Source organism: Mycteria americana, chromosome 3 (assembly GCF_035582795.1).
Source record: "Mycteria americana isolate JAX WOST 10 ecotype Jacksonville Zoo and Gardens chromosome 3, USCA_MyAme_1.0, whole genome shotgun sequence".
Taxonomy (NCBI): Eukaryota; Metazoa; Chordata; class Aves; order Ciconiiformes; family Ciconiidae; genus Mycteria; species Mycteria americana.
Window position 1 is genome coordinate 38280322 of NC_134367.1, and position 24757 is coordinate 38305078.

Sequence of the window (24757 nt, forward strand, 5' to 3'; positions counted from 1 at the left end):
GGAACACAGACAGCAAGTAAGGTGTTACATAACACAGCGCTGAGAACAAGCACAACAACTCTGAGAGCAAATAAATCAACATTGCAACCAGCGACTATTAACGTAATAATGAATGCTTATAACAAATTTGTTTTAACATGCTCTGGTCAGATCTGTCATTATCTCAACCCTTCGAGCCCCATGTTGGGTGCCAAAAAGACAGCTGTGGTTTAACCCGGCAGGCAGCTAAACACTGCACAGCCATTAGCTCACTCCCCCCTCAGTGGCATGGGGGAGAGAATTGGAAAAAAAAGGGTGGGTTGAGATAAAGACCATTTAATAGGGTAGAAAAGAAAGGGAAAATAATAATAATGATAAAAGAATATACAAAACAAGTGATGCACAATGCAATTGCTCACCATCCACTGACCGATGCCCAGCCAGTTCCCGAGCAGCGTCCCCCCCACCAACCTCCCCCCCAGCTTTCTATGCTGAGCATGACGCCATATGGTATGGGATATCCCTTTGGTCAGCTGGGGTCAGCTGTCCCAGCTGTGTCCCCTCCCAACTTCTTGTGCACCCCCAGCCTACTCGCTGGTGGGGTGGGGTGAGAAGCAGCACGGGCCTTGACTGTGTGTAAGCACTGCTCAGCAGTAACGAAAACATCCCTGTGTTATCAACATTATTCTCATTCTAAATCCAAAACACAGCACTATACCAGCTACTAGAAAGAGAATTAACTCTATCCCAGCTGAAACCAGGACAATAGGTATCTACCAGAATTGAGAAGAGCTATACAATGCTTTTGTGGGTCAACGATTTTAGCACAAGTACCTAACATGGTAAGTCAGGTCATAGGTCGCCTCCTTAAGACCTTCTGGTCCTATGCTGATTTTTTTTCCAAAGGGCCTCAAGCCTGGCTCACAGACTTCTCAGTACCCTTGGAAATCTGGCCATGGGTATTTCCTGCAAGTTCCTAACTGTAAGATTCCTACCACATGGATATTTAAATTTTGGAGATTTTTATGAGTCTTGTCAAATTTCTCCACTCTTCTCTTCCTTCCTGCCTCTTATTTTGGTAGGTAAAGCAACTTTTATATCTGAGGAACTCAAATATTTTTTACATCTGTCTTGTGTTAAATTTCCTTCTCTAGACTCCACTAGAGCTACTCAAATGTACTGACAATGTCTGTAGAATAGTTTTTTTCCCATTTTAATATGTTTAGCAGACCAAAGGTTTTAGCTGTTATGTCAGTTTGCTGTGCCAGTGACTTTAATATTTTTAGCTCCCGGTATGAAGAATGTGTATGACTGAGGATGCTTAAGAAAGCTCTTAGGCTGTCTTTGGCTAGAGCACTGAAGACTGAAATTCCTATTACAATACCTTGGCTGAGGAGCAAGATAAATTTAATTCATCTGTATGTGACACCCCCCCCCCCCCAGCAGGTGGACAAAAACTGAAAAAGGACTTGGCTGGGAATCTAAGGGGGTGTGTACATGTACATCAGTTGATGCTGGCGTAGGATAGTAACAATTTTCACGTGCTCCTGCTTCCGTTCCCCCTTTCTTCCTCTTTCTCCTGCAGCAGCAGTATGATGAATGTGAATCTTTTAGAAAAATAATTCTTTTTTTTTTGCTACTTCTGAGCGTAGCACAACTGAATACCTCTCTGGGCATGGGTCTTGGGTCTTGGAACAAAGCCACAGTCTAGTCTGTACTAGTAGAGCCAAACTCTTTGTCTCTTTGTCTATTTGTTTTAGAAGCATTTGCTACAGTTATGTCATGAAAGGTTGCATAAACAATTCATCAACTGAAAGCAGCATAAACATGCCTAATGATCTATTAGCAAAGAGTGTGGGGAAAGCTGAAGGTGAGAGAAAGGGAGTCCAGTTAGTGCTACAGCTGCATTTAATTTCTTCCTTAAAACAGCCTGAAAATGAAACTCCCAAGCAGAGAAGAGCAGTTCATAGCATCATAGGATGATGCAGGTGTGAAGGGACCTCAGAGGTCTCTAGTCCAGCTTCCTGATCAAAGCAGGGTCAGCTACAAAGTTCTGAAGGGTGATGAAAAAAGCATCAGAGATAAAAGAACTGTGTTGACTTTAGACATTCAGGTAAAAGGATCAAATCTCAAAAAAATGAAAAAGTGCAAGGGTATAAATAGGGCAAGGAATGAACTAGTTACTAATATATTGGCACAAAGGAGAGTCATTTCTAGTCTGAAAGCTATTTCTAGTCTGAAAGGTATTTCAAGAGGTCTTGATCCAAAGTCCGTTATAATCTGCTGAAATATTTGCAGCAAAGTCAATGAGCTATGGATCAGGCCCACAGACTGATAGTTTGTGGAAAGACTAAGGAGTGACTTGTAATGCAATTGGGCAGTGAGAACACATTGGTAGATTTTCACCAGCATTGCTACATGGTGGGGAGAGTCTAATCTTGGTTCTCATTACATACATGTGGAAGGGCACAAAGCAGAGGTCTTTTCCCTGTTGAGGAGGGAAAGAGCCAGCCCTGAGGATCTGCAGCTCTGCAACTGTGGTGTTGATCACAGCCACTCTCATCTGGGGAGTCCAGCAATTCTTCTTTGAATTTCACAAGATTGGCCCATCCCTCCAGCCTGTCTAGGTAGCCTAGACGCTAGCTGGATGGTAGCCCTGCCCTTGAGCATACTGGCTAGTCCCCTCAGTTTGATGTCAACTGCAAACTTGAGGAGGGTGCACTCTATCACCTCCTTCAGGTCACTGATAAGGATGTTAAACAGGACAAGTTCCATTATAGACCCCTGCAATGCTGGTTTGTCACTGGCCACCAGGTAGAGTACAACCCATTAACTACTAAGCTGTGAATCCAATTGTCCAGCCAGTTTTTTACTCCCTTGTTTTTCCACCCATCCAGACTTTAATGACTTAACTTGGATACAAGATTATTGTGGGAGACAATGTCAAAAGCCTCATTAAAGTCAAGGTAAATGACACCCATACTCTCCTCTCAGCTAGAGATCCAGGAAATTTGTCATAGAAGGATATCAGGTTGGTGAAGCATGATTTACCTCTGGTAAATCCATGCTGGCAATCTGCTTTTGCTTCTCCATGTGCCCAGGACAAGTTTTTTGTCTGGACCAAGTTTTTGTCTGTAATCCCTGACTCGGTCCTCATCCTGTGCTGTTAGCTGCTCTCCTCTCTGAACCCTTTCACTTAGAAGAGAGGCCTGGGAGACCTTGCTGGTGAACAGTGGCAAAGAAGGCATACAGTACATCAACTTGTCTGCTATCACTAAACTACTACTCCATTCCATTTAGCAACCACCTCACATTTTCCTTGTTCAGCCTTTTACTACTAATTTGGTCATAGAAGCTCTTCTTGTTGCCCTTGACATTTCTTGAAAGTCTTAACTCCAGCTGGCCTTTGGCTTTTGTGATTGTCGTGGTTTAAGCCAGCCGGCAACTAAGCCCCACACAGCCGCTCACTCACTCCCCCCTGGTGGGATGGGGGAGAGAATCAGAAGAGGAAAAGTGAGAAAACTCATGGGTTGAGATAAAGACAGTTTAATAGAGAAAGCAAAAGCTGCGCACACAAGCAAAGCAAAGGAAGGAATTCATTCACTACTTCCCATGGGCAGGCAGGTGTTCAGCCATCTCCAGGAAAGCAGGGCTCCATCACGCGTAATGGTTACTTGGGAAGACAAACTCCATCACTCTGAACGTCCCCCCTTCCTTCTTCTTCCCCCAGCTTTATGTGCTGAGCATGACGTCATATGGTATGGAATAGCCCTTTGGTCAGTTGGGGTCAGCTGTCCCAGCTGTGTTCCCTCCCAGCTTCTTGTGCACCCCCAGCTTCTTGTGCACCCCCAGCCTACTCGCTGGTGGGGTGGGGTGAGAAGCAGAAAAGGCCTTGATTCTGTGAGCACTGCTCAGCAGTAACGAAAACATCTCTGTATTACCAACGCTGTTTTCAGCACAAATCCAAACCGTAGCCCCATGCTAGCTACTATGAAGAAAATTAACTCTAACCCAGTCCAAACCAGCACATTCTCCACCCCTTATTCCATACCATTTATGTCATGCTCAGGTACCACACTATCCTATACAACCTCATTAACCACCAACCCCCTTCCCTTCCTTTGATATCATACACCAATATAATTCCCTTAGTCTATGGACCACCCCTGTGAAATGTCCATAAAATGTCCACAAATGTCCACAAAATGTCCATTGAGTTCATTTAGTCCATGACTTTGGGCTCCATCTCTTATGGTGGTCACTCAGGACAGGAGACATGGTGTGTTGCGTGGAGTTATTGGGCACCAAAGCCAGCTCAGTTTGGGTGGCTGCTGCACTTGTGCTGCTTTTTGTAAGACTTGTCCTCCATTGGTTTGGGTGGTTCCTGCTATGGTAATTACTATAACATGCAACTCAAATCCCGGGTTACAACAATTTAAAGGTATTTCCATTACAATCTCCACCCCTGGTCCCTTTGGACCAGACCATAGGGTTTAACATTGCAACGAACTCCTCCCCTTGCCCCTGCTCTGGCTTGGACTTATCCACAGACTGCTGTCCCTTAGGGGTGTACGTGCTCCGAGTGGAGCCTTATCTATGAGCCACAGTCTCTCCAGGGGTATACCTGCTACGGCATAGACTTATCCACAGCCACAGTTGCTTTGAGGTGCACCTGTTCCAGCATGGCCTTCTCCATGGGCCACAACGCCTTCAGAGATACACCTGCTCCAGCGTGGCCTGACCCACAGCCACAGTCCCTTCAGGAGTAAACCTGCTCCAACATGGCCTTACTCATGGCTGCAGTCTCTCCAGGGGTGTACCTGCTCTGTTGAGGTGCTCTAGCATGCCCTCATGCACAGCCACAGATGCTTTGAGGTGTACCTTCTCCAGCGTGGACTTATCCTTGGGCCACAATCCCTTCAGAGGTACATCGGTGGTGGCACAGACATAACCACAGCCACAGATGCTTCAAGATGTACCTGCTCTGGTGTGGACTTATTCATGGCCACAGGCACTTCAGGGTGTCCTGCTCCTGCGTGGACTCATCCACAGGTCACAGTCCCTTTGACTCAAGTTCACACTGGAGTCCCAGTCTGTCCAGTACATCAGCACAGAAATAGCAGCGATGTCCTGGCCATCTGCCAGCCCAGGCACATCGCCATTGCTGTTATCAAAATGTTCCCAGGCACAGCAGAGTAAGGTGATCAGCAGTACAGCAGCACGGCAAGCAGCGAAAGCAAAAACCAGCTACTAATGATCACTAGACTCTAATACACAGTAAGGCAAACAAGCCCCATGGCAAGCACAGGAGCCTGTCAAGTAATAGCTAATCAGCAATAACAGCTATAAATTCAATCTAGCACATTACAATCAAACCTGTCGTTATCTCGAACCCTTTGAGCCCCACGTTGGGTGCCAAAAAAGACTGTCGTGGTTTAACCCCAGCCAGCAACTAAGACCATACAGCCACTCACTTACTCTCCCCTGGTGGGATGGGGGAGAGAATCAGAAGGGTAAAAGTGAGAAAACTCGTGGGTTGAGATAAAGACAGTTTAATAGGGAAAGCAAAAGCCGTGCACACAAGCAAAGCAAAATAAGGAATTCATTCACTACTTCCCATGGGCAGGCAGGTGTTCAGCCGTCTCCAGGAAAGCAGGGCTCCATCACATGTAACAGTTACTTGGGAAGACAAACACCATCACTCCAAAAGTCCCCCCCCTTCTTTCTTCTTCCCCACAGCTTTCTATGCTGAGCATGACGTCATATGGTATGTAATATCCTTTGGTCAGTTGGGGTCAGCTGTCCCAGCCATGTCCCCTCCCAGCTTCTTGTGCCCCCCCAGCCTACTCGCTGGTGGGGTGGGGTGAGAAGCAGAAAAGGCCTTGACTCTGTGTAAGCACTGCTCAGCAATAACGAAAACATCTCTGTATTACCAACACTGTTTTCAGCAGAAATCCAAACCGTAGCCCCATACTAGTGACTATGAAGAAAATGAACTCTATCTCAGCCAAAACCAGCACAGTGACACCATCTCTGTGTGCCCTGGCAACGTTTCCAAATTCCTCCTTTATAGCCTGGCCCTGCCTCCCCTTGACGTTGCCTTTTTGCATTGGAGCTCTTTCATGACTTTCCTGCTCAGCCAAACCAATATCCTGATAAGTCTGCTTGATTTCCTAAGGATTGTGATGAACTGGTCTTTAAAGACCTGCCAACTTCCCTGAGCTCCTTTTACCCTTCAGAGATGCAACGATGCCACCTACCAGTTCCTTGAATAGTCTGAAGTCTGCTTTCCTATGGTCTGCTGTCTCCTTCCTTGCTCCCCTCTGGATCTCAAACTCCACTATTTCATGGTCACTGCAGCCAACATTGCCACTGATTATCACATCTCCGATCAGCTCTTCCTTATTAGTGAATAGTAGAGCTAACTGTGCATCACCTTTAGTTGCCCATCCTATACCTGAGCCAAGAAGTTATTCCCTTCTTCAAATCCTCTTGACTGTCTGTGTCCTACTGTCTCATCCTTCCGGCAGCTGTCAGGGAGGTTGAAGTTCCCCTTGAGATCCAGGGTCTGTGATCCAGAGATTTCTGTACAATTGAATTACTGTTGTGGTGGAAATACAATGCTGAACGATGAGAGAGACTCTAGTTCAGATTATTTCAGGTATAAAATTGTAAATAATAAATCTTAGGATCATAGGATCATAGCATAGTTCAGGTGCAAAGGGACCTCAGGAAGACTACCTCCATCTCAAAGCAAGGGCAGCTGTGAGATCAGACCAGATTGTTCAGGCCGTTGTCCACACGGGTTTTGAAAACCTCCAAGGGTGGAGACTGCATAGACTCTGGGCAATCTCTTGCCATGCTTGACTGTTCTCACCTTCTTATGGTTAACAGTAAACAAGGAAAAAAGAGTTAGAAGGAATGGATATGCTCATTGTCATTTTGTGGGTGACAATTTAATGTGTCCACTAGCAAATGTTCATAAACTTTCTTTTTATAACTAAGAGATCATGAAAAAATGTATAAACCATTCCATGAGATAGCTGTGAAAGATCAGTACAGCTGTCTTCAATAAATTAGTCTTAATTTTAAGATGCCATCAGAAGAATCTTAGTGTGTCAGCAAGCTTCTCTTCAGAGGCTCCCTCAATCAGACCTGTAGTGAGTATTGCCATTGCAATGCTGCACTGTATAATAAGTATTAAAAAAGTTATAAGTTCAGCCTTATTTTGCTCTTATGGTTTGAGGTTACATTGCCACAGACTGATGGAGGCATAACATCGTATGTAAAACAGAGCATTACCACATCTGCTATTGTATCAAAGGCATATGTCTTAAAGTTAGAGTATCACCACAGAAATTTCGTAGACTAACAGAATGATATTACGTTGCCATCATATTAGTACTGGTTGTACTCTGACATAATTTTATACCCTCCTTTTTCCACCAGTGTTTCAAGTCTGGTATTCATGCAGCAATTTGGGACATACTTTGGTAATGATGTAGATTTATGAAGACAGTAACATGGATGATTCATGCAAAACTTTTTTCTTTTTTTTTTTGATTTCTGGACAACTTTAGGCAAAACTTCCAAAACCAACCACCAATATAACATAATTTTCTATTTATAGAGGCATATGTACTTGAAATGGGGCTTTATTTTAGTACTTTAAGGGCTGCCAGCATACAGTCATGTCCTACCATCTGGGGTCATGGTCACTTGGAAAGCAAAGCAGTGTCCATTTGAAGTTGTGACTATTTGTGCTAGTTCCTACTTACCCCCCCCCCGAAATGATTTTGTTTTGTTTCTAACAATGGCCATTTTAGCTCCAAGAAAGGTATGCATTTCTAACAACAATAAGATCCAAAGAGAGAGCTCACACTGAAATGACTGGAAGTGCTCTGTGAAAGAAGGGGGAAACCCTCTTTGTAATGAGACTCTCCCTTGAGATGAGAGAGGTTTGGCAAGCCTGAGGGACAGACTGAACAGCTTCTTCCTCTGCCTGAGGAATTCAGCCCTTTTAGTGGGGAATATATAAATGCCCTCCCTGGACTGGTGCAATCACATGACGTACCCCTCTGCCACCGAAAAATGCTCAGACATGAAGTTCCGGCCTGTTCATGAGGATGTGCTGTAGCAGAGGATCTTTCCAAAGGACTTTAATTATCTTTTGGTTTTCTATGTGCTTCAAGCTGGCCCTGCTTCTGGTCTTGAACTCAGTTTTTGGGAAGATGAGCAAAGTTGGAGGGGGCAATTGAGAGAGGGCATTGCATGCTAACCACAAGAGCTATGCAGTGCCAGATGCTTTCCCTCAGACAATGTGTACCTGACTGAAGCTGTGCCATTTCTTTGGTGCTCCAAAGAGATCAGCATCTGCAGCCTGCACCACCATAGCCAAAGATAGAGAGAGAAGGGCGTCTTGGACATGTCCCATAGGAGAGCAAGCGTCAGCTGCATCTGTGGCCACCATCAGGGGGACTAATGAGTACCAAAGGAGCTGAAGAAAGTCTGACAGAGAACTGGAAACTTGGCTATCCTACAATCCAGGCAGATATCCCAAACACCCTACTGCTAGCTTCTCTGAGAGACTGGTGCTTTCAAGGTCTTCTCTTGGAGAGGTGGACTGTGAAATATTTGAAACAGGGAGTTAAACCTGAGTATCCCACATCCCAGCAGATGCCTTTTTTGGTGGGCAATCAAGGCCTTCACTCTGCCTCTGTGTGGCCCCATAACTGATTTTTTCACAGATGTAAATCATATATGCAATGGCCCAAGTAGCCAGAACATTTAAGTTCCTTCTATCAAAAATTAATCAACATGCTGGCTCTCAACTATTAAATGTAGGCCTTTCCATGCAGATTTTTGTGAATATTGGCTCAAATATGATATATTCTGATTTAGAGTCTCACAAATAGGTTGTGATTGTGAACCTGGAACTGAGAACAAATCCAGGCCCTGCTCACCAAGCCACCATCTGCTCTTTACTTAAGTTACTTCAAAAACAAATGCTTCTTCCACGCTGCCTGCAGTACGTGATCTGATTAACATAAGTAAAATCAATCAGTTAATAAATTTGCAAGTACCATCAGGACATGCCTATGTAAAAAATTCATGAGTACATAGTCCTTTGCCATAAATTTTATCCAGTTTCTCTCTGTCCCTTCCTTTGTTTATCAGTGGCACCTGGCACATCCCACACATCTAACTTGTCAAAAGTGTCGAAGCACTGAACTATTAACAAGCCACGGCACTTCCAGCGAGGTGCTTGCATTTTGCCTTCAGTTGCCTTCAGTCGGAGCATTGGCCCCCAAGAGCAAGCACCCCAAGAGCAAGAGGCAGACTGCCTCAGAAGGCTATTTAGCTTTTAGGGAAGCTGAGTTGTCATCTGGTAACCCTCATTTTTCTTTGAGGATTTTTAGAGAGAGTCTGTGTTGACTTGACTCCTAAGTTAGGATCCTTTGGTTAGATGAAATGAGCCTGGGCCCTCAACAGGACTTGAGTATCTAAGCCTTTGAGGATTTGTGCCTAATCTCTTTGTAGAAGCAGCGAGGTCAAATCTTTTCTATTTGCTCTTTAATGCCTGACAAATTTTTGGATGCTATTTAAAAATAGTAATCTCTGATAATGACTCATTTATAGAAGTTATTACTTGCCTCTAGTTTTCTTTTAACAGAGCTAGAGATAAGAGCAAAACTGGGTTATAACATTTTTATAATACAGTCTTGTCTTTTATTGGATTTTTAAAAGCCAACAAATCCAGAAAGTGTGATGTTACATTTTAATTTGAACTGTATGTATTAATGGAATTAGGTACAAATCAGAGTTTAACATCTTGAATTTATTAACATTTTTGCATTCCTTTTTACATACATAAGGGCCTTTTTGGCTAACCATGTAGAACTGAAATGGTGAATTAGTAATTACACAGAGACCTGGAGTATGGCGCATGATTGCCCATTATCAGATAAGAAAACCAAATCCACAGAAAGAGTATAATTTTTGCAGAGAGATGTTTGTCTTAACAGAAGTGCCTGTTTTGACCTCCTGGTTTGGCAGATAACCATTCATTTAAAACAAAAGATAGATGAAATAGGTTCTCTTTAATCTTGCTCTAATGTCTAAAACAGCTGTTGCTATGGGAAATATATTTCCCATACAACTCTCCTGAATATTACATGATGATCCTAATCCTTGCCTTATGCACACATTCAGAAAAGAGAAAGGTGATGGTTTTTTGTGTGTCTTTCCCTTCCGACCTCTGCTGTATTTGATCTGTTCAGCCTGAAAACATACTGCTTATTTCCACAGCATTTCACTCTATAGAACATGATACATCTTTTAATGAGTCACTGTCTTTTTATCTTATGAATATTCAAATTACATTTGAAATTACTAGATGAAAAGAAAACCAAGTGTCGCAGATGAGTGATTTAGATTGCTTAAAGAAAAATCACCGTCAAAGCTATTAGCAAAAGTGTTTTTAATATGATGTTGTAAAAGTGCGACTTAACAAAGTTTGATGGCAAGGTTCACTCTACTGCATGGAAGAAACATACAAAGGAAAATTGGGTTACACTCGAGTTAGTGATTCACAGAGAGACTGGGGATACAAAAGGGTATGGAGGACCTTCCTGTTGAGTCACGAGGCTCAGAATAGACCCCCTTGCTTTCTAAACTCCTGATGGAGCTTAGGTGTGGCTAGGTCCAATCTTAGTCTCAGACTTGGACAACAGTTTATATCTAAGGGATTATAGATGCACAATCTATCAATTCAGCATGCAATCAAAGTTACCAAGACAAAAATCAGAGTTACCATACTACAAGGTTACACGTGATATCAGTCGCTTACCACAGATCTGCTGTTGGTAAAAGGTCTCTGTGCCTCGAGAGGCAACCTTGAGAGGTGTCCCAGCTCAAGGGGAGATCACCGCCATGCAGCCACGCTGCCTAGCAGGGAGAGCTCAAAGAAGGCTCACTTTGGCTGTCATATTTATAGACAAAGTGGTTGGCTCGTAGTCAAATTACATGCGATAGGAAAGATATGCATGAGGCTCCTTGTACCCACAACTTTCTTTGTTCCTTGATAAATGAGTCTTGGAAAAGCCACCTGTTATTTATGCGTTAATTGCATGATTGGTGTTCCAAATTCATATGTATTGATGTTTACTGTGTCACTGCTCTTCTGTGGGTTTTCTGAGAACAGATCGAAACTAGGGGAGTTCTTGGCCCACCTACAGCTCATGCCTTTACCTCCTTTGGAGCCTGTACCAAAGTACCGCTAGTTTGGTTAAGGAGTTGAGTGCATCCATCGCACCAAGTTAAATACCAGTACCCACTTGGTTAAGGTGTCACACTATTGTTACATTTCTACAGAAATGCCAGCCAAATTTCCCAGGTGCAGTTTCCACATCTCTCACATAAGAGCAAAATACAATCTCTGCATTAAAATAATGCATACAAATATACTGGTGATTATTAGAGGAAAAAAACTACACATGCTGTAAGTTCATCCAAAAGAAACTATATTAAAGATCTGGTGTGAGACAGAATTTTGGATGAGCTCTAAGCAACTTTTCATCAGCATGGTTCTCTGAAGAGAAACACTTTCCAGTGTTGCTCCTCTTTGTAAATGAGCTAACCTCAGACGTTACCAAGCACCCAAACAACTGGGCTGTTTCAGACTTGCAGTACATTAATAAATGATGATGTTTATGAAAGATATTGCAGACATTTTTCCAGGGCTGTGCAAAGCCCAATAAAGAAGAAAAAAAAGAAAGAGAAAACCAAAAGAAGTCTCTAAGGTCTTTTGGTTTTTTCAGGAGCCAAGGACATACAAGCCTACTGCGGGAAGGCTACTATGAGTTGAAAGGCCACTGCTGACAATCTGTGATCTTGATGCTAGGGAAAGGGCAGATGTCCTCAGAGCGAGCACACCAGCTGTCTGACCTGGCAGCCCCGGGTTTGTTTATTTATTTGTTGTGGCTGTTTTTTGAACAGTAGCTCAGCAGAATGTTGCTAAATGCAAATATAATTAGAAAGGTCTGAAACTCCTCCACTGTAGAGCCTAAGCAGCAGAGGGAATGAGTAAACAGATCCAGAGGAACAGACGGTGTACCTCTTCGATGGTCTCCTGTCAGACAGGGTGATACAAATCCTCGCACGCTCTGTTCAAGGTCTCATCACGCCGCTTTGAGGAAGATTTCACATGACTCATTACGCTTACTGAATGGGATCGTTTGTGTATGAAGACATCGAAATGTTGTCACACCTCAGTTAATTACTGCAATAGGGCCTCTGTGGTGGAAATTAAGTATGAATACACAGAGAAAACAAAGAGCAGAACAGACGTAGCTGTGCATGCACACCTACTCTTTCAGTGCTGCCTGTAGTTTTCCGTCTTGCTCAGTGACAACTTTCTTCTGTGCGCTGTAGCTAATGGCCCTCCGTGCCCACGCGCTCGAGCACGTGGGGACAGACAAACCCCCGAGGAGCAGGTACGGCTGCAGGTTGATTTCACACATTTCTGATGACCGCCGAGTGCCTCGGAGCTTCCTTGTTGCTCTCCCAGCCTCCCGTGGGGCTGCGTGCTTTGCTCCAAGGTCTGCAGCAGCCTTATCGCAGATTTCTCTTGGTAGTTCTAACAGGTTCAGTATTGCTCTGGCAAGCTTGAAGAGAGGATTGCAGAGTGTCTTTAAAGTGCTTTCAGGGGCCTTCACTTGTTCGTTTGTCTCTAGCAGCCCAGCTATACAGCTTGCCAACATTTTTCGTAGCTTTGGGTTCTTCTTAACGACTCTATGCCCAACCTGGCAGAAATGAGAGCTTCCTGGGGGTACCCATGCCAGTGCCATCGCTGTGAAATAGAATACCAGTGTTTGTCAAACACTCATGCCAGCGGATGCCCAGAATATGAATTAATCAGACGTGATAAAACAGTTCAAGCTGTTGGATTTGGCAACTATGCGGTTCCAAGAATCCGGCTTACAAAGGGAACAGATATTCGTGTCCTTGCACATGGCATCCATTTTGAGTATTGTGCTTGTTCTTCACTCTAATGATAATTTTGCAGATGACCAAAGAATGAAGTTTTTAAAAAGAAGAAGAGCGATTTTATCATCAATTATACAGAATGTATGAAATACATGTATTTTGAAGTTGTTAACAATTTACATGAAGATCTTTGCCCTGCACTTGTTCAGGACATTATCTGTGAAGTCATTAAAAGAAGAAAAGTTCTAGGCTGAGGAATGCATAAAAAGCATTTAATATAAATTCTTTGATAGTGTTCACTGGCCAGAAAACAACCCACTCAGTATGCAAGAGATAGAGGGAGAAGAAAAGCAGTGCAAGGAAGCAGTCATCTGTAATCTTGTAAGACAGCAAACACATCACAGGTGACAATTTGTCAATAAGCCCAGATGCAAATACTAGGCAGAGGAAAAAAAAAACCCTAAGGCTATCGCAATACCAGTAAACAGAGGGCTGGAGGATACATAACTTAAAGAAATGCAGTTTGTGTGAAATGGGAAAGTAGAAAACAAATGCCTGAGCTGAGACACGTGCTCTTTTAATTCTGTTCCTTCCCTTGATAAAAATATCAGGCTAAATTAAGCCTTGATGTAACTGCAGCAAAGTCAGTGGAGTTACACTGAGGATAAATTGCTTCCATAAATCATCAAAATAAATGACAATTGTGTCTGTTTGTGCCAGAAATTAATCTGGCCCATTACCACAACAATTTTTTTGACACCCAAAGCTAAAATTAATTTCTCTTTTCCATGCAATGAAATAAACTTGAGCTTTGATGTGTAAAGAGATGCCCATGACCTGGGAAACATGCCTCCAAGCCGTAACGTACCAGCTACACAGATGGGAGGATCCAGCATCCCCATTCTGCCGTCCACTTTCCCTTCAGGAGTGTCTGGCTCCACACTACCCTCCTGCGTGCGCTGGAAGGAAGGGCTTTTGCAGTGCATGGGGGCAGGTGTGAGGTAGAGAAATCATACGTACTCTACTGCTCCTCATACCCTGATCGTGAGCTGTGCAAATGCATGCACGCCCCACACTTGGTGCAACTCTAGGGTGGTCAAAGAAAATGCCTGCTCCTCCGTGTAATAGCACCCCAGGTGGATGTATAAGTGGGGGAGGGCAGTGGGAATAAAGGAAAGGGGGTTTGTGTGCAGTCTCAGACTTCTCATGACAAATAAGCTAACATGAAACAAACCAACTCAGCTGAAGTGGGGGCCTTTACACTTCAGCCAAGTGTTTCAATGGGTAGGTTACTCTTACATGCTCTTGGACCTTGCCTCATTTTGTTGCCACGGGATCCTCCTCAGAAACAAAAGCAAAGAACATTCCTGCCCTTGGGCACCAGTGAGAGATACCAGATGGACAGGCCTGGAGGTGGGACTCACTTCCTTATGCGGGGAACGGGGTCTGAAATGCTAGTTTTCTCGTATTTGCTCCCTAACTTTGACTTCAGGGACCTTTGAGAAGAGTCCAGGGTGGCACAGTTCTTATTCTCCTGGTGTGCACAGGGAAGAGGTGGGTATGGTCTCCATCCCCATTCTCTTCCCGTTCATTCATTCTGTGCTTTGCAGAGAGAACTTACGCTTTTTCATATCTTGTTCTGGACAAGTTTCTCTTTTGTGGAAAGAGGCATTTTTAGGAGCTAATTACTAATTTCATGCTCTAGGTAATCCAGTATTCACCTGACACTTGCTTATAATATGCCCTGAAGCGCAGCTTCCTCTCCTAGCCTTACCCCTTCTGCAAAGATGGATTAACTTTAGAGATAGGAGTCTCCTTGTTCTCAAACAATTTAGTACCAACTCCAAAATGATACCTTGGAAGAGCGATTCTTAAACTTTTGGATTATGACTTGACTTCCAGATATAACCCCCACTTCTTTCACTATGCCACCCCAAATAATCATATTAATGATTGTGTTTGTCAGGCTTGCAACCTCCGTTGTAGCTGCTGTGACTCTAAGTGGAGTCAGCTACCTCCAAGTGGGGGAGCAATTGGGGTTTCCCTCACCATAGTAAGGGAAAACTCGATGCAAGGGGCTGTTGAGCACCCAGCCCCTCTGGAGAGCCAGTGATGGCTGGGCATCTGATTTCTGTTCACGGGTTTGAAAACTGCCTTTATGTGGCATACACCTGGCAGGAATTGCTAACAGCTCATCCCTTAGATTGCAGAGTACTGACACAGTGCTAGTGCTGTCTACTTTACAAGTAACTTTGAAAACCAAGAGTATTATCTTGGGAGCACCACAAACTGTATTTGATATAACCTTTGCCTTTTATGAAGATCTGTGGCAGAGAAAAAACTGACATTATTTAGGTACCTGATATTTTGTGTGCATATGTAAGATTCCAGGTTAAGTTAATTCATTCTGTTTCTATTAAAAACTCTGTGCTAGTTTGAAAGGTTTCATTTACATTCCAGCTAGAGTGAAGGTTTTATTTTCTAACATGAATCTTACCATTAATCAGAGCTGGATGCAATTTACACCACCTTCAAAGACCCTGTAAAAAGATAAAGAAAAAATGTTAATCAAATGGCAAAATCCACAGAGAAAAATTAGACTCAGAAATAAATTCTTTCAGTGTGCATGACTTCTATGGCATTGCCAATGTAAATCTATGCAGTAGGTCACCACAGTGGAGTCCATAGTGGCTAAGTTTGAGGTTTTGCTTTATATATGTTTTTATAAAAGCATGGCTATCTAGTTGCACAGTGTTCTGGGGTAACTGAAAAATGTGTCTTTAATACAGTCTATTTAATATTTTACATATATTATTATATATTAATACATATAATATTTTTATGTATTAATACAGTCTATTTATGTATTAATACAGTCTTTAATACAGTCTATTTAATATACAGTCTATTTAATATATTACATATATTATTATCTATTAATACATATATTATTATCTATATACATATATTACTATATTACATATATACAGTCTATTTAATATACAGTCTATTTAATATACTATACAGTCTATTTACAGTCTATTACAGTTTAATACAGTCTATGCTAAATAAGCCAGATTTATTTGCTGCCATTACTGAGATGTGCATAATGAAATCATACATGGAACTTCTCTAATTTACTCTGTTGTGCAGATCTTCAAGATCTCATTATGATCTTTGTTTGCCATGGCCACTGTTCACTTGCTAGGCAGCTTGTCTTCACAGTGATTAAGATAATGAAAACATAACATTATATGTCAGGCTCTATAAGGACAGCCGAGTTTTACAGGATATTAATTATGTTAGGATTAGATAGACATATCTTTAAAAAAATCTGCATATGTTTTAAATTATATAGACACAAAGACTTAGAATAAAATAAAAAAAATTAGTTACTTCTCATTATTTATATCAGTTTCAACACGCATTTCTGTAATCTTCAACAGTGCACAGCCTAGCCTTCTTCAGGTTCAAATTTTTATGGCAGATTTTCAATAGGAATCTGTGAGATCTAAACATTGAAATGCAAACCAATTGAGAGACCACTCATTTAAAAAAAAATCATTATGTTTAATAAACAACTGTCCTGGTTTTGGCTGGGATAGAGTTAATTTTCTTCCTAGTAGCTGGTACAGTGCTGTGTTTCAGATTTAGTATGAGAATAATGTTGATAACACACTCATGTTTTAGTTGTTGCTAAGTGGTGTTTACACTGGTCAAGGACTTTTCAGCTTCCCCTGCTCTGCCAGGTGCACAAGAAGCTGGGAGGGGGCACAGCCAAACTGGCCAAAGGGCTATTCCATACCATACGATATCATGCTCAGTATAGAAACTGGGGGGAGTTGGCTGGGGGGCAGCGATCGCTGCTCAGGGACTGGCTGGGCATCGGTCAGCGGGTGGTGAGCAATTGCATTGTGCATCACTTGTATTGTACATTCTATTTATAATATTATTATTATTATTATTATTATTATTATTATTATTATTATTATTATTATTATTATTATTATTATTATTTTCTCTTCCTCTGCTGGCCTATTAAACTGTCTTTATCTCAACCCACGGGTTTTACTTTTTTTTCTGATTCTCTCCCCCATCCCACCGGGGGGTGGGGAGGGTGAGTGAGCAGCTGTGTGGTGCTTAGTTGCTGACTGGTGTTAAACCGCGACAACAACAAAAGCATTTTTTTGTATGTCCAGGTTTTGTAGAAAGCCTATGGGACTGAAGCAGATGTCAACCATCCTTGTTGCATCCAGATCTGGAGCTGGCTGAGGTGCAGCAGGCTATGGAGTCACGTAGGGCACGCTCAGACCTCCCCTAATGTACAGCGGCCGCGGGCAGCTCTTGGGTCCACACATGCTCTACACTTCTCTTTATCTTAAATGTAGGACAGGAAGGACTGACTGGAAGCTGCGAGCAACTCGCCAGCATTTACCTCTAATTTAAATTCAAAGTAAAAGGACTTCGACCAGATTGACTAGACAGGGGATGCTTCAAATGAAGGCTATAAATACCCCTGTGAACACAAGTATCCTTGCTGACCCGGATTTCTGGTAGTCAGGTATATTCAAGCTTTAAAAGAATGAATTTGCTTGAGATGCTGAACACATTCAGAATATCCCAAAACAGTACTATGTTTATTTAATAGTCCTGCAACATTCAAAATAATAAGTTGTACATACTCTGATGTCATTTCCCCATTGACTTTTGGAAATGAAAATTATGACAAGGACATTGTCATAATTGACAATTTTCACACAGATGTATTTTATTTCCCTGGGAGTAGGGTGATTTGGATGCATACAGGCTGTATTCTTGGCATTTTGTCTCCTAATTTCTTCCTAGTTAAAATACATGCAGTGTTGCCATCACAGCTCATGTATTTAATAATTAGAAGCATCAAACCATCCAAAATAAATCAGCACTCCTAGGTTATGTTTTTATATACCATCAGAAGAAAACTGTGCATGCTACAAAGATGAAACAAAAATACCCTGTTATGTGTGTCATAAATGGTGATGATATTAGCACAAAAATGTAAACATGTGATGGTCTTGTCTTGAGAATTATTTTTAATGAGGTCATTAAAATGGATGAAATAATTTTTAAAAAGCCTATGTGAACCTTTAAAATGCCGATTTTAGATATTAATATGACGCAATAGTAGCATCCATCAGATGCTGGAAAACGTCAGGGGCCGAAGTCATAAATTACTTGTTTTGTACCTGTTTTGCTACTAATTTTGCAAATTCCTCCTTGGGTGAAGATGGCCCTGGTGTGTGCAGTCCTTGCGATTCACCCTCCCTTAGCAGAGAAACAAAACAAAACCAAAATGGGAACACTTACCTCTGAAGGCAAATGTTTTGAAGAGTCTCGGTCTTTCAAGACCATTTACATGGTTTGGAGGTCTTTCTTACTTTTTTTTCCTGTATGATACAGCACCAGCAGCCCCGGTGTTGTCCATCTCCCCTGAACACCCAGGAAATGAGTGCCGTGGTCTGTATGATGGACCCAGAGCAGCAGCTGAGTGCAGGGCAGCTGCCTCTGACAGCCCTGACAGACGGGCAGCTGCCTACAGCTGAAGCACTGTGGAGTACCAGTCCTACAAATTAGTTTCAACCTTCCTACAAGATGGTCATCTAAGACAGCCCGGGTACCCAGAGAGGCGGCTGATCTGTAACAAAACGTGGTGTTCGCCATTTGGAGCCGAAAATCCCATCTGTCGGAAGAGGACTGAAAAGGAACACCAAACTTTCCCATGCTGCAATGTGAGGTTGTCTTTGGGGTTTTTTTGCTCTTTCATGCACATTTTTCTCATCTGAATTCAAGCCTGATGTCATCTGCCTTCCCTTCCTCAGTGCATATGTGGGTTTTCACACGCGCTCATCACTTCAAGGACAAATCCTTAAACAGCAGGGAATGGGTCCAAATGGCTCATCCATTTTGGCGAAGCTGATTTATCATCAGGATCAAAGCAAGTCTCTGCTTCAAGATGTTTCCCCTGCTGCTTCCCCAGCTTCCTAGGGACTTGTTTCTCCTCTCCCTGTTTCTGGGGAGGTAGACCCTCCTTTCCTGTTTCTGTGGTATCTTGGTTTCATTGCTGCAGCTGTGCTGGGTATGGCCTGAAGCCCAGGACCTTGATGGAGCTGTTCTGCCACTGGAGTTTTCTTTGTCCTGCCTGCTTTTTTCTCTCCTTTCCCTGGGTTTCTAAACTTCTTTTTGTCTTTTCTCCTAATATTAGCATCAGCATCTGGCCTGTGTGCTATGTCAGTGTTTTGAGAGAAAGCATTTTCTCCTGCAGAGAGGTCCTGCCATCCCCTCATGCTTACACTGAAGCGAGATGTAGCAAATTCTGCCATGTATTTGCTGGGTATAGGTGCTTTTCGCAGAAGCAGGCATAGCAGTTAGCAAGACCAACCTCTTTAAATGTCTCCTAGTGCAGTAACTTGCAGATTCTGCAATAGGTGGACCTTTTGCTTGCACGACTTCTTCAAAACTTACCTCTCTCTGATCTGTAGCGATATTTTTATACCATTTGTGGAAACTAATGAAGGTGTGTTGTGATGATGAATTAAATTTCCTAGCTAGCACACAGAGGCTCTGTAACAGGCAATGAGCTCAGACTGCTTTGTCTAGGTCTGCATCTACGTGGAGGCTTACTTTTGAGTGGTAGAATTAGGAATTCCCTGTGCAGGGGAATGGGCATCAGCCACTTTTGGTGCAACCATCTCCCAGTAAGCTATAGTCCCTACAGAGCTCACCGAGTGCCCTTTGAACAGTTCCTAAGTGGCCTCCTGAGAAAGATCAAGGTAGGAAGCTCCTAGGATATGTTTATATCCATCGTAAGGGGAAGACAGGACTATTTTCCCCCAGCATTCAGATCACCTGCTGCAATTTCTGTGCACATTTCCATTTTAGAGGTATGAAATCACCTAATGAAATGCCAACTTTTGCGTCTGCCTGAGCATTGGGGAACATGTGTGCTGCAGACAGCAGCCTTGCACATACCTGCTCTGCATTTGTAAAGTTCTTCTCCACACAGACCACACAGACTATGCTCTTGAAGATGGTCTTAAGGTTCACCTCAAAATGCAATTAAGTAAACACTATGAGTTCAGGTTAAAATACTTCTGTTTTAGCATTTTCTCCCTCTCACTGCATATATCAAGGTTAGTGGGAGAGAACTGACAACCAGAATATACATTTGAGTAAATACAGCAGATGATTTTGAAAATGAAAGGATGGGAGAGCTGCTACTAGAGCCAGTGGAAAGGTCTATGACTTTTATAATTTTTTTGAAACATTTTGAGGAATATTTTCAAGCTATTCTATCTATCTGTACCACCATGGTGACTTTGACGCTGTGTGTTTTTTAAGTAGGAAACCACAGTATTTCATACATCTCTGGGTGATAATTTGTGGCAAGCATATAAATCTGAATGTGGACACAGTGCCACCGATTAGCTGGACTGCATTCCGTATTGACAGGTGTCCATATAATTTTTGTAGCTACCTATATAGGTTACTGTCAGAGGAATTAGTACAGCAAAGATGCTTAGCACTTGTAACAGCTATGTCACTGTTGAAAATGAGCACTATTTATCATCCTGTTCATGTGTCTTAGAGCTTGGATCATTTTTTCTCTGAGCACATAAAGATCTTGTAATTTACATTTCCCAGGCATGTACAGAAGGTGAATATGGCAGCACAGTCTGCGATGGGGAGGGAGGAGCTCTCTCATGGGTAAGGCCTTCTGTGCTGCTACTCAGGGAGCAAAAATAAAGTTCCTCCACTCAAGAGGCAAAAATATAGTTCCTCCAGACTTCAGGCATCCGTAGCAGCCAAAGGTGGACTGCCCTCTGCAAGGATACTCTCCGGTGGGACAGGAGTGAAGATGCCTCTGTTGAATCCAGTGCACAAATATTAAAAAATATTTTCATTCATTCACAGAAGGAGAGGTGGAAAACATTGCTTTATTCTCTCCATAGGGCACGATTACAGTGAAAACAGGTGACACATCAGTCAGTTCCTCTTCTAACTGCTTCTCATTCATCCTGTGGCTTGCTTATGACCAGCTGAAAAACATGTAACTTCCTTCACAGTATTTGATCACCAAACATGCAAAACTCCCTTTTGAATCAAAAAAGAGGAATTTCAGTTACTGTGTGTAGGTCTCTTGATATAGGAATAAATACTAGAATTCTGTGGTCATAGTGTTGGTTTCTTGCTGTAATTTACTGTCTCATTTTTATAGTGGAGTATTTAACTGACAAAGGAATACAAATACTGGGTTCTTGTCTCTTGACTTTATTCTGGTTATGACAGACACATTAATACAGCTTGTAATACAGCTTGTATCCCCAAAGAGAAAAAATAAAATAAGCATCAGCAGTGTGCCAAAAGCAAGTGCTGTATTCTTTAAAAGAAGAGAGAAACAAACATAAACTGTTACTTTGATAAAAGTGTTAGAAGAATTTAAATGAAAGCATCTAAATTACTAGTATACTGAATACAGAGAATTAAGTGCATAGCTAATGTGGCTATTCCCTGACACTCATATATCTTCTCAGGCAGTGCTTTGACTAAACACACAAAAATGTTCACCCTGTAATGGCACTATGTAGTATTTTCCTCTGCTACTAATTTATTTTGTCATGTTCCATGGTATGAACAAATTAAATACCACACATGTCTCAGATGTCTCAAACAATTAGATTTATCTTGGTTATTCTTGCTATCTATCTGCTTGTCTGTCTGACAATATCAGGTCGATGTTCATGAGAAGTGGCATGGAGTGGAGGTACCATGAGCTAACCAAATCTTACAGAAATGGAGTTGAAGTGTCCCTTGAAGCTGTTGTGGATTTTCAAGAGGGAAAACCAGCTTCTGAAACAATGACAGTTTGGGAAGTTTTGATGAGACTGCAAGGGCACAAGCAGGTCAGACAAGGCATTTGATGCCTGGGACAAAATCCCGTGCAAGTTTTTGCAGGCCTGGAAGGACACAGAATCACAGAATCACAGAATCATATAGGTTGGAAAAGACCTTTAAGATCATCGAGTCCATCCATAAACCTAACACTGCCAAAAACCACCACTACACCATGTCTCTAAGTACCTCATCCAAACGTCCTTTAAATACCTCCAGGGATGGCGACTCAACCACTTCCCTGGGCAGTCTGTTCCAATGCTTGACACCAGCGTCCTAACCCTAAGAATACACTGCCAGAGGCAGCCGTCCAAACGTGGTGTCGGTTCGTGTTGCTATAAGTGAAATTTCTTTACCATCATGTGCAGAGATAATCCATCCTGGAACTATCTTCCTGCTAATCCCCTGTTAGCTTGGCCTTTCAGCACAAACCAGCAAATGTGGCCCACATACTGCAACTGCTTCTCTGAGACAGAGTGACCATCATAAACTACCAAGGTAATAGCTGTGTTCTTACGTAAAAGCACAGGGCTTGCTTTGTTTTGTTTTAGTTAAATCTAGCTCTGCGTGTGCACTCACCAGTGGTTGAGTAGTGTCAGTGTGTCTCTGCAGAGACTATTGGCAAGCCCCTGCAACATGCAGGCACACCACGTCCAGGCAGGAATCTTGCTAGTACTCGAAAAATGCTTTATTTGAAAACTGGAGTGTATGAACAGCACACCACGTTCACATGAAAAGAAAATTAACAGTGGTCCCAATATATTGACTGAGTTGGGGTCCCTCAACTTCTGCAAGTCTCATCTAAGCCAACTTGAGCAAGATCCCCAGTGCGGCCAGAGTCCTCTCCCTTTAGGGGTGCAATCAAACCTTCCTAACCTAAGGGCTGAAAAACCCCAAACTTCAGGTCTGCTCATTAGGAAGATCACATTACCCCTTGCCATGGGACTTTGGCTAACTGGCTTCTATATTTTTCATCCAGCAGACGCTGTAACAGCCTGGTGGTTCAGCAAAAATGTGGTTTACATTGCCTTTATTGCAGCAACCAACGTGTCTTCAAAGGCACCTGGGGAAGATGCTGGGAGGCTGTATTGTGCGTAGGGGCACTTGCTGTGTCCACCCAGCCACCCTGGGCATGGTCTAGCTCCGTGAGCGCGGTGAGTGCCATCCTCCAGCATGCCCTGCTGCATACCTGGGCATGGAGATGCAGTGTGGTCCTATTAACAGCCCCAGCAGATGTTTTTGAGCCAGGACTTCAGGGAGCCTCTGCCTCACAGCACAGGCACAGCCTGGAAGCATTATCCCTTGAAAGCTGAGCAGACGTTATGCATTGCCATGTGGGACCAGGAGGCGTGTTATCAGCACGCAGATGTTCGGGGTGGGCTGACTGCTCAAACCAAGGCAACCTCTCCAGCAGGAACGGTGCTGGCTGTCTGTCCTGATCCTTCCCCATGGCCTACAGGCAGGTCTGAAGGCTGCTGTGCACGTGGCTGCGTGTGCACCCTACAGCTTCTGTGTCTGCGCACAACCTCGAAAAGGAGCCATTTTTATTCCTACAGCCAACAGTGCTGCTCTGAAAGGTCAGTAAACACCAGCCGTGGCTCAGTGCCAGCAAAGTTATCTGGGATCCAAACAAAATGAGACAGGTTTTGAACAAGATATTGTACTTTATTGCTGTGCAACAATCCATGGCTGCATACGTACAGACAGCGCGGGTTGTCAGCCAGCTTCACGCATGGCTCATTGCCAGCTCTGAAAATACAGGCTGCTACCTCGTGAGGGGCTCTGCTCGCTCGGGCAGCAGTGATGCCCCTGGGCAGAGGTAAAAAAGGAGCACAGCTGGAGGGGCACGGAGCTGCTCCCATACCATGCCATAGATCGGTGTTTCTCCTGGTAGTTTCTGACCCAATAGACAAGGACGTGGGAATGTTTTATACTGGATGAAACTACAAAGCAAGCTTTCCCCTAGAAAGCGCCTGGGCAATTGCTCAGATGCATTTTCTCTTTAATAAAAACTTGCTTTAAAACTTAAATACTGCTGATGGCAAAGTTAAATGAGGTCATTATTGCCATTTTAGTTGTGTAAGTTAGAACTGAACACCAAGAACATTTTTCTGTACATAAATCATGGAAGTTTGTTTTCAAGGAACTGGAAAAGGACTCAAAGATCCAGCTCCTAGACCTGTGGCAGATTTCCTGCAACATTTCAGTCATCTGCCCCCTTATACCTCAGTTCTCCATTTCTGCAAGAAAAGAGACTAATGAAACCTAACTGTTGTTTTGTACTTAGCTTAACTTATTTTTTTTTATTTTGTTTATGTTTATGATATTTTTAAGTCATCAAAATATTATTGCAAAGGTTTAGAAACAAAATCTTGCCCCTACTCCTAGCAATTGGAATTTAATGAGTAATTTGACCACTGGGATAAGGACTTCGTCCTGAACAGAAATATCACTAAAACTACCACTCAAGATGAAACTTTGAAGCAGACCAGTACTCCGTCTATCTAAACAGCAACTGGTATCACTTGCACAGCTTCCCCTCCAGTCCCTGTTTTCGAGGGATCTGCAGAACAGCACATTTCCACACACAAAATGAACTAAGAAAATAATCTGAATTAAAAAAAAAAAAAAAAACAAAATAGAAACAGACAGATTGACTTAAACTAAGTTGAGTGGAAATGGGGAGTACAATGGTAAAAAATATATAATTTGAAAAATGCTCACTTTGAACACTGGAGTATCTAAACAGTATACATTTGCCACCTGTCCTTTAGGATAAATGGGGGAAAAAAATAAAATTCAGAGCTTCAGGTAGCTGAAACAAGAGGAGAGACTTTCAGAAATGCAGGGGCCATCGAAGACT